This window comes from Rhincodon typus, chromosome 31 (assembly GCF_021869965.1).
Source record: "Rhincodon typus isolate 14 chromosome 31, sRhiTyp1.1, whole genome shotgun sequence".
Taxonomy (NCBI): Eukaryota; Metazoa; Chordata; class Chondrichthyes; order Orectolobiformes; family Rhincodontidae; genus Rhincodon; species Rhincodon typus.
Window position 1 is genome coordinate 25,737,502 of NC_063362.1, and position 9,040 is coordinate 25,746,541.

At 41.3% G+C, this 9,040-nt stretch overlaps 1 protein-coding gene across 2 annotated transcripts in view; it reads right to left on the reverse strand.

Annotated features, from left to right (window-relative positions):
- The window catches only part of LOC109914386 (zinc finger protein 362), a 64,192-nt gene extending 56,665 nt beyond the window's left edge, over positions 1 to 7,527 (reverse strand). For both annotated transcript variants that reach the window (XM_020513977.2, XM_020513976.2), the window contains exon 1: positions 7,266 to 7,527. The gene's annotated coding sequence lies outside the window, so the exon portion shown is untranslated. The remainder of the gene's footprint in view (positions 1 to 7,265) is intronic.
- Positions 7,528 to 9,040: the final 1,513 nt, after the last annotated feature.

Below are 9,040 nucleotides of genomic sequence, written 5' to 3' on the forward strand. Positions count from 1 at the left end.
CTCAGAACTCAGTTCTGAGGAAGGGTCACTGGACCTGAAACGTTAACTCTGTTTTTTCCTTCACAGATGCTGTCAGACCTGCTGAGCTTTTCCAGCAGCTTTGTTTTTGTTCTTTTTTTTGTTCATTAACGGGATGAGGGTGTCACTGGCTAGGCAGCATTTATTGTTCATCCCTAATTGCTCAGAGAGCAGTTCAGAGTCAACCACATTGCTGTGGGTCTGGAGTTACATCTAGGCCAGACTAGGTAAGGATGACAGTTTCCTTCCCTAAAGGACGTTAGGAAGAGAAAAAGACGAGATAGTTTTCTTCCCTAAAGGGCATTATATTGCAGCGAGTACGTCCAGTGAAGTTATTTGGGTGGAACTGAGAAATAAGAAAGGGATGATCACCTTATTGGGATTGTACTACAGTCCCCCACGACAGTCAGCTGGATATTGAGAAGCAAATTTGTAAGGAGACCTCAGTTATCTCTAAGAATAATAGGGTGCTTACGGTAGGAGATTTTAACCTTCCAAACATAGACTGGGGCTGCCACAGTGTTAAGGACTTGGATGGAAAGGAATTTGTTAAGTGTGTACAAGAAAGTTTTCTGGTTCACAATGGGGATGTACCTACTAGAGAAGGTGCAAAACTTGACCTTCTCTTGGGAAATATGGCAGGACAAGTGACTGAGGTGTCAGTGGGGGAGCACCTTGGGGCAAGTGATCATAATTCGATTAGTTTTAAAATAGTTATGGAGAAGGATAAACCTGATCTAAACGTTAAGGTTCTAAATTGGAGGAAGGCCAGTTTTGATGGTACAAGACAGGAACTTTCAGGAGTTGATTGGTGGTGACTACTGGCAGGTAAAGGGATGGCTGTAAAGTGGGAATCCTTTAAAAATGAGATAACAAGAGTCCATAGACAGCATGTTCCTGTTAGTGTGAAAGGCAAGGCTGGTAGATGTAGGGAATGCTGGTTGACCAGAGAAATTGAGGCTCTGGAAGAGATAAAGGAGGAAACGTATATCATGTATACAGAGTGGGAATCGAGTGAATCCCTAGAAGAGTATAGGGGCAGTCGGAGTATACGGAAGATGGAATTGGGAGCTCAGAAAGAGGACATGAGAGAGCTTTGGCAAATAGGGTGAAGGAGAATCCAAAAGAGACTATACAAGTACATTAAGGACAAAAGAGTAACTAGGAAGAGAATAGGGCCCCTTAAAGATCAACAAGGCTTTGTGTGGAACTGCAGGAGATGGATGAAATACTAAACAAGTATTTCATGTCAGTGTTTGCTGTGGAGAAGGATATGGAAGCTAGAACTTGGAGAAATAAATAAAGTTTCCATATTACAAAGGTGTTGGATATCTTAAAATACATAAAGGTAGATAAATCCCTGCGTCCTGATCAGGTGTACCCTAGAACTTTTGGGGAAACCAGGGAAGTGATTCCTTGGCCCCTTGCTGAGACATTTGTATCTTCGGCAGCCACAGGTGAGGTGCCAGAAGGCAGGAGGTTGGCTAACGTAGTGCCACTATTTAAGAAAGGTGGTAAGGAAAAGCCAGGGAACTATGGACCAGTGAACCTGACGTCAGTGGTGGGTAAGCTATTGGAGGGGATTACGAGGGATAGGATTTACATTTGGAAAGGCAAGGACTGATTAGGAATAGTCATCATGGCTTTGCACGTGGGAAATCATGTCTCACTAACTTGATTGAGTTTTTGGAAGGAGTCACAAAGAAGATTGATGAAGGCAGAGCAATGGACATGATCTATATGGACTTCAGTAAGGCGTTCGACAAGGCTCCTTGTGGTGGACTGGTTAGTAAGGTTAGATCACATGAAATACAGGGAGAATTAGTCATTTGGATACAAAATTGGCTCAAAGGTAGGAGACAGGCGGTGGTGGTGGAGGGTTGCTTTTTGGACTGGAGAACTGTGACCAGTGCTGTGCCATAAGGATTGGTACTGGTTCCACTGCTCGTGTCATTTATATAAATGATTTGGATGTGAACAAAGGAGGAATGGTTAGTAAGTTTGCAGATGACAGCAAAATTGGTGGTGTAGTGGACAGCGAAGAAAGTTACCTCAGATTACACCAGGACCTTGATCAGGTGGGCAAATGGGCCGAGAAGTGGCAGACGGAGCTTAGATAAATGTGAGGTGCTGCATTTTAGTAAGGCAAAACAGGGCAGGACTTATACACTTAATGGTCAGGTCCTGGGGTGTGTTGCTGAACAAAGAGACCTTGGGGTGCAGGTTCATAATTCCTTGGAAGTGGAGTTGCAGGTAGACAGAGGCATTTAGTATGCTTGCCTTCATTGGTCAGTTCATTGAGTATAGCAGCTGGGAGGTCATTGCGGCTGGACAGGACATTGGTTAGGCCACTTTTAGAATTCTATTTTCTATTCTGGTTTCCACGTGATAGGAAGGGATGTTGTGAAACTTGAAAGGGTTCAGAAAAGATTTACAAAGATGTTGCCAGGGTTGGAGGGTTTCAACAATAGAGAGAGGCTAAATAGGCTGGGGCTATTTTCCCTGGAGTGTCAGAGGCTAAGGGGTGATCTCATGAGTGGCATTGATAGGGTGAATAAACAAGGTCTTTTCCCCAGGATAGGTGAGACTAAGACTAGAGGGCATAGGTTTAAGGTGAGAGGAGCAAGATTTAAAAGGGACCGAAGATGGTGCATGTATGGAATGAGCTGCCAGAGGAAGTGGTGGAGGCTGGTACGATTGCAACATTTAAAAGGCATCTGGATGGCTATATGAATAGAAAGGGTTTAAGGGGGATATAGGCCAAATGCTGGCAAATGGGACTAGATTAATTTAAGATAACTGGTCGGCATGGATGAGTTAGACCAAAAGGTCCGTTTTTGTGCTGTGCATCTCTATGACTCTCTTAAACCTTTTTGTACCCATCCCCAAAATTTTAACCAGGTATCACAAAATTTATGCAAATATTCAAGGTCTTTCAGCTCGTAACAACCACACAATCTGGGGTACACATTTGATATATTTATTGCTCTTTATCTAAAGAACTGACAGGCACAGCTTTAAATTTACTTTTTGTCTGTTCTACTTGGTCTGCTCTCTGACTCTTCCAGTTGATTCAGTATCACAGAATTGTTACAGCACAGAGAGAGGCCATTCAGGCCATCGTGTCTTAGCCTTTGTTAAATAAACCATTTAAAAACTTGCTAAATAAAATCCGAAAGATCTGCAGATGCTGTAAATCAGAAACAAAAACAGAAGTTGTTGGAAAAGTTCAGCAGGTCTGGCAGCAGCTGTGAAAAAAAGAATCAGAGTTAACGTTTCGGGTCCAATGACCCTTCGTCAGAATTGAGTAAGGGTCACTGGACCTGAAACGTTAACTCTGACGTTTTCTTCAGAGATGCTGTCAAACCTGCTGAGCTTTTCCAGCAACTTCTGTTTTTGTTCCTGTATTAAAAAACTTGCACCTCACACATGCTAACCTTGCAATTAAAGTTTTTTTTTGGTGTTTGATCATTGAGGTATGGTGTCTCAGTGTTCAGCTTTTGTTTCTCCTTCCCATTGCTACCTAGCTGCTCCATTTAAAGTAAAACAATAGAAGGTTTAGCAGAGAGGTCAGATAAACTTGAAAAAAAAAGTTCAGCACATTTGATTTAGCCGAAGTAACATGTTCACACTTATGTCCGTCACCAAATGGACGTGTTAAACAAAATAAAACTGAATACTGGACATCCTCTTATCAAATCAAACAAGAAGGACTGTAAAGTTGGACACTTTCTTCATTTTTCTGCCTTTATATACTGTGGTATATTTTTCTGTGTTTTAAGATGGCGCAGGAGAGTGGCAACATTATCCTCTTTTTTATGTATTTTGTAACAACATATACGTCACAATAAATGACTCAAATCATAAAAAGAGGGTTCAGCTCAGTGTGTTGATGCCCCCAGCATAGAATAGCCTGCTTAGTCACGGGGATTATTTTTCTTCTGAAATTACAACAGTTTATGTTTCTTTTCAAAATTCCATTCTATGTTATACTGATGCATAAATGAACTGATTCACTTGTATATTTGATTTACAAAAAGCATTTGATAAAGTATCGCACATAATTCTACTGAATAAGTGCCCACGGCACTGGGTGTCGTATATTAGCATGGAGAGAGGATTTGCTAACTAACCGAAAACAGAAAGTGGGGATAAGGGGGACATTTTCAGGATGGCAACCTGTAACTAGTGGAGTGCCACAGAGATCAGTGCTGGGGCCATAATTATTTACAATATATAATAATAACTTGGATAATGTAAATGAACGTACTATAGCCAAGTTTTCAGACAACACAAAAACGGGTGAAGGCAACATAGAGTATAATGGGCTACAGACAGGTTAAGTGAATACGCAATAACTTGGCAGATGGAACATAATGTGAAGTTTGCACTTTGGCAAGAATAGAGGAGCAGAATAAAAAACAGAGAAGGTTGAAGCACTGAGGGATTTTGAGGTCCTGTTGCATAAATCAAAAAAATAAACCATCATCAAGTCAGCAAAGAATAGGGAAGCCAAGTGGACTGTGTATTTTTATTTTGAAGGGAATGAAATAAAATAATAAGGCAGTTCTGCTAATACTATACAATATACTAATTAGACTACACCTGGATTAATGTCAACAGTTTTGTTCCCTTTCTTTAATGAAAGATACACTGGCATCGGAGACAATCCAGAACAGGTTCACTAGGTTGATCCCAGGTATGGAGGCGTTGTCTTGTGAGGAAACATTGAGTAGGTTGGGCCTGTATTCATCGGTGTCAATAAGAATGACAGTTGACTTTCTTGAGTCATACAAGAATCTTAAGAGCGTTGATAGGGTAGATGCAGATTGATTTCCTTTGTGGGAGAGTCTAGGACCAGAAGGCATAATCTCACAATAAGGGGTCATGTGGAGATGAGGAGAAATTTCTTTCAGAGGGTGGAGAATCTGAAGAATTCTTTAGTGAAGAGGGCTATAGAAGCTGGGTATTAAAAATATATTCAAGGCTGACATGGACAGCTTTTTACTCAGTAAGGGAATTAAGGGTTTCGGGGAAAAGGCAGGAAAGGGAGTTGAGAATTATCAAATCGGCTAAGATCTCATTGAATGGCACAACAGAATCGATGGGCAGAATGGCCTCCTTTTGCTTCTTCTTCTTATGGACTGTGAACGTCACACTGAAAGGATGTCCAGTTACATTAGCTGACAGAGTTAGTACCGTCAAAGAGTAAAGCTGTGTGAGCTGGACCTCCTGATCAGGAGATCTGAACATTGGAGGAGAGGTGGACCAAACTCAAGATCAAACTGCAAGAGTTCAAACAAACATTTTCAATTCCATATAGTGCTATGGAAAACAGTAAAATCTTTTCGTCCGTTTGGCCTGATCCCAAGGCCCAGTTAACTTTGACAGTATTCCTTAGAATGGCTGCAAGACATTTCTAACAGAGATGAGCCAATAACCTGACAATGCTGAAAATCCACTATACTAGCTCTGAAACACTCTGCACTGTTGGCCCAGCTCCACCACACACTGCAGGAAGTCTCCAGAAAAGTCAAATCAGAATCAATACCTCAGTGAGCTCCGATTCAGTATCTCATGCCAGTTCAGAAACTAACTACCTGGCCACAACATGACTTGGTCCGAGGTGATCTGCCCAGACACAAAACTGATTGCATGCCCAGTCATCATGTCCTGGATGTGAAACTGACCACCTAGAGTGGCCATCTGTATAGGCTGCAAACTGACCAGCTGCCCTCCACTGAGAACTGTCCCTCTGAATTCTGGATCAAGAATGATCGTCTACCCAAAATCAGGAACGAAGCACTTTGCAACCTCCTCAGTCAGACAGACAGAATGTGTGGCCAGCCCTGTCGGCCACCTACAGTCAGACTCCCAGTATAGAGCTACACGTTTTCCTATAGATGAAAGGGGTGTCTGTGGGAGGACAATCTAGGAGCCATTGATCGAACACAGCCAGAGCCATTTCTTCCATCCATTAGTGAATCAATCAACTACAACAGCAAATAACATCCCTCTACCAGGGGAGTTTCAAAACAGCAGCACAAATCATCTTTTTTTAAAAAAAAAAATAATTTTGCTATGTACTGTGCCCTCCCTAACTCAAGGGATATTCCTAAAAGATGCATTTTCCACACTAGTCCCGATAATAATACTTTTACACAACTTAATCCCCATATAAATCTTAATGATGAACACTCAGATTTTAAAAGTTACAATTTCATTTTTTTAGAAAAAGAGAAACCTGAGGCATTTATCAGAGCTGAATGAAACTAAAACATTTTGTTCACTCAAAGCAAAACTTTTTTTAAGCACAGGCCTAAAGAAAAATAACATCAAGAAACTTGAATCTTTCAGAACAAAGCTTCAATTTCAATCTCAAAACTATAAAGAAACTTATATCTTTCAGAACAAAGGTTCCAATTCAATCTTAAAACTATATAGAAACTTGTTACAAATCCCATCAGTAACAGTTCCATCCCAAAGTATCAAATTTCTTTTCTTTTAAATTTATGAAAAGGCGCTAAAATGTATTAGATCTGTTTCACTCTCCATAAAAGGATTTGCAATTGTTGGGGGGGGGGGGGGCTGCGGGAGTGCTGTTGAGAAGAGAACAAAAATCTTTAAGAAATTAAAACGAGATGCATTTGTTGCAGGAACTTTGCATGCAAAAACAAAATGTGAGCTTTCTGATATTGCAGAGGGTGGTGCAAATGCCCCCTCTCTCAGTGCTTAGCCTCTCCCGGATTCTCAGGCTGCCTGCGGGGTTTTTCAAAAAAACTTTTTGCAAAAAAAAATTTTAAAAATAAGCGACAAAAGAAAAAAACAAAAATGGCAGCCGGTGTTTTTAAAAAAAGGACATAGAGTCGCCATATTTTGCAGGTCCCAAAGTAATGAGACAGTGAGAGGAGAAAGAGAAAAAGAAGCGATCCGCTCAGATCTGAAATCACATTTGCATGTCTTGATGATTCATTGTTTACGTGCGATTTAAGAATTGCCAAGGGTTTGAATTGCCCGGCACACACTCTTAAAAAAAATTCAGACGCTTCAACACTTCCTAGAACACGCATGCCTTGCACTGCATTTGAATGCAAAACCCAAAGATCTGAAAATGCATTAGGAAACCACTTTGCACAGAGCAAAAAAAAAGGTTCGCCTCGCCTTCAATCTCCCCCCCTTGCACCACAAGCACCGTTTGCATTGAATGCAGCCAACCCAGTTTTGAAATCAGAGCATTGCATACAGACCTTGCTTGCAAAGGGGTCTTTTTTTAAAAAAAAACTTGGTTTAAAAAAAATAAAAGGGTTGCGATGATCTTCGGGCTTGTTTCAGGCAGATCTCATCTTCCGGGTCGCCTGCTATTCACTTCTGGTTACTGCAGGCAGTGAGGGGGTCTGGGGCTAGGGAAACCAGCTTATTATTTGCAGTCTATTTTACTGATTCACACAGCCCTAAACTGCCATGCCCCGCTGCAGGAATTAAAAAAACATTTGCACCCATCTCTTTTAGAAATTGCACTTCCACGACGGGGGCTGGTGTAGTCTAGAAGCTGCAGAGAAGGAATCCCCTGGAAGTTCGTCTCCAGCGATAGGCGTAAAACAGGCTCTGGCGGACTGAACGCCCCATTCCTGATATTTGGTTCAGTGGAATTAAATATTAGCCGCTTTGTGTGAGATGAGCTCCGCCTGTTTTGAGCCACTGCTTGAGATAGATTTCTACAGCCCTGCATTTTTTTGTTTTTTTTTTAAAAAAATTCTTGCTGTGTTTTTCTGTAACTTTATTTCGCAAACAGTGATTTTGTTGAGGAGCATCTTTTGCTTTTAAAACTCTCATTATTGTTTTCCACCTCCCTCCTCATCCCTGCGACCTCCTCCAGCCCGAACTGTGAGCTCCTTTAATTGTGGCCTCTTTAGCAGTCCTGCACCATTAGAGTCAGTGCGTTTGATTGCTGAGGCCCTGAGCTGTGGTATTTCCTCCTTCCAATTCTTTGGTTTTCCACCTCTCTTTGCTCCTTCAATCCTGCTGCTTTGGCCATCTGCCCTAATTCCTCTTTATGTGGCTTGCTGTGACTTTCGTTGATAATACATCTGTGAAGCACTTTGGAATGATTTATTAAAGTATCTACATTTAAGTGTTGTCATTGATTGCAATGTTTTGTACCCATAAATCCTGGAGTATTAAAACTCCTCATGACAAGGCTTCAACACATACTTGCCTTCAGAATTCTACTTTATAGTCAGCACCACATTTGTACCATGTTGGCTCAGGTTTCAAGAACAGATTGCATTTAAGTAGCGTCTTTACTGTAATTAAAGTAGTTCCAAAAAAGCTTTCACAGTTGCATACCCATGTGAAAGTTAGACGTAGGAACATTAGTAAGCCATTTGGTCCATCAAGTCTGGTCTGCTATTCAATGAGATCATGGCTGATCTGATAATCCTCAAGTCCACTTTCCTGCCTTTTTACCTATCACCTTTAATTCCCGTACTGATTAAAAATCTATCTCAGCCTTGAATATACTTAACAACTCAACTTCAGCAGCCCCTTTCGGTAAAGAACTCCACTGATTCATGACTCTCTCAGAGAAGAAATTCCTCCTCGTGTCTATCCTAACTGGGCAAATCCATATTCTGGGTTTATGCCCTCTTGTCCTACACTCTCACACAAGGAGAAACAACATCCTGCAGATAGCCTGTCAAGTCCTGTAAGAATTTTGTATAGAGTCATACAACATGGAAACAAACCCTTTGGTCCAACCAGCCAAACATAATCCCAAACCAAACTAGTCCCACCGACCTGCTCCTGGCCCATATCCCTCCAAACCTTTCCTATTCATGTATCTATCCAAATGTCTTTTAAACACTGTAACTGTACCCACGTCCCCCACTTCCTCAGGAAGTTCATTTCACATGCAAACCACCCTCTGTGTCAAAAATATGCCTCTTTTTCAAATCCCTCTCCTCTCATTTTAAAAATAAGGTTGCTTCTCATTCTTCTAAATTCCAATGAGTACAGGTCAAAC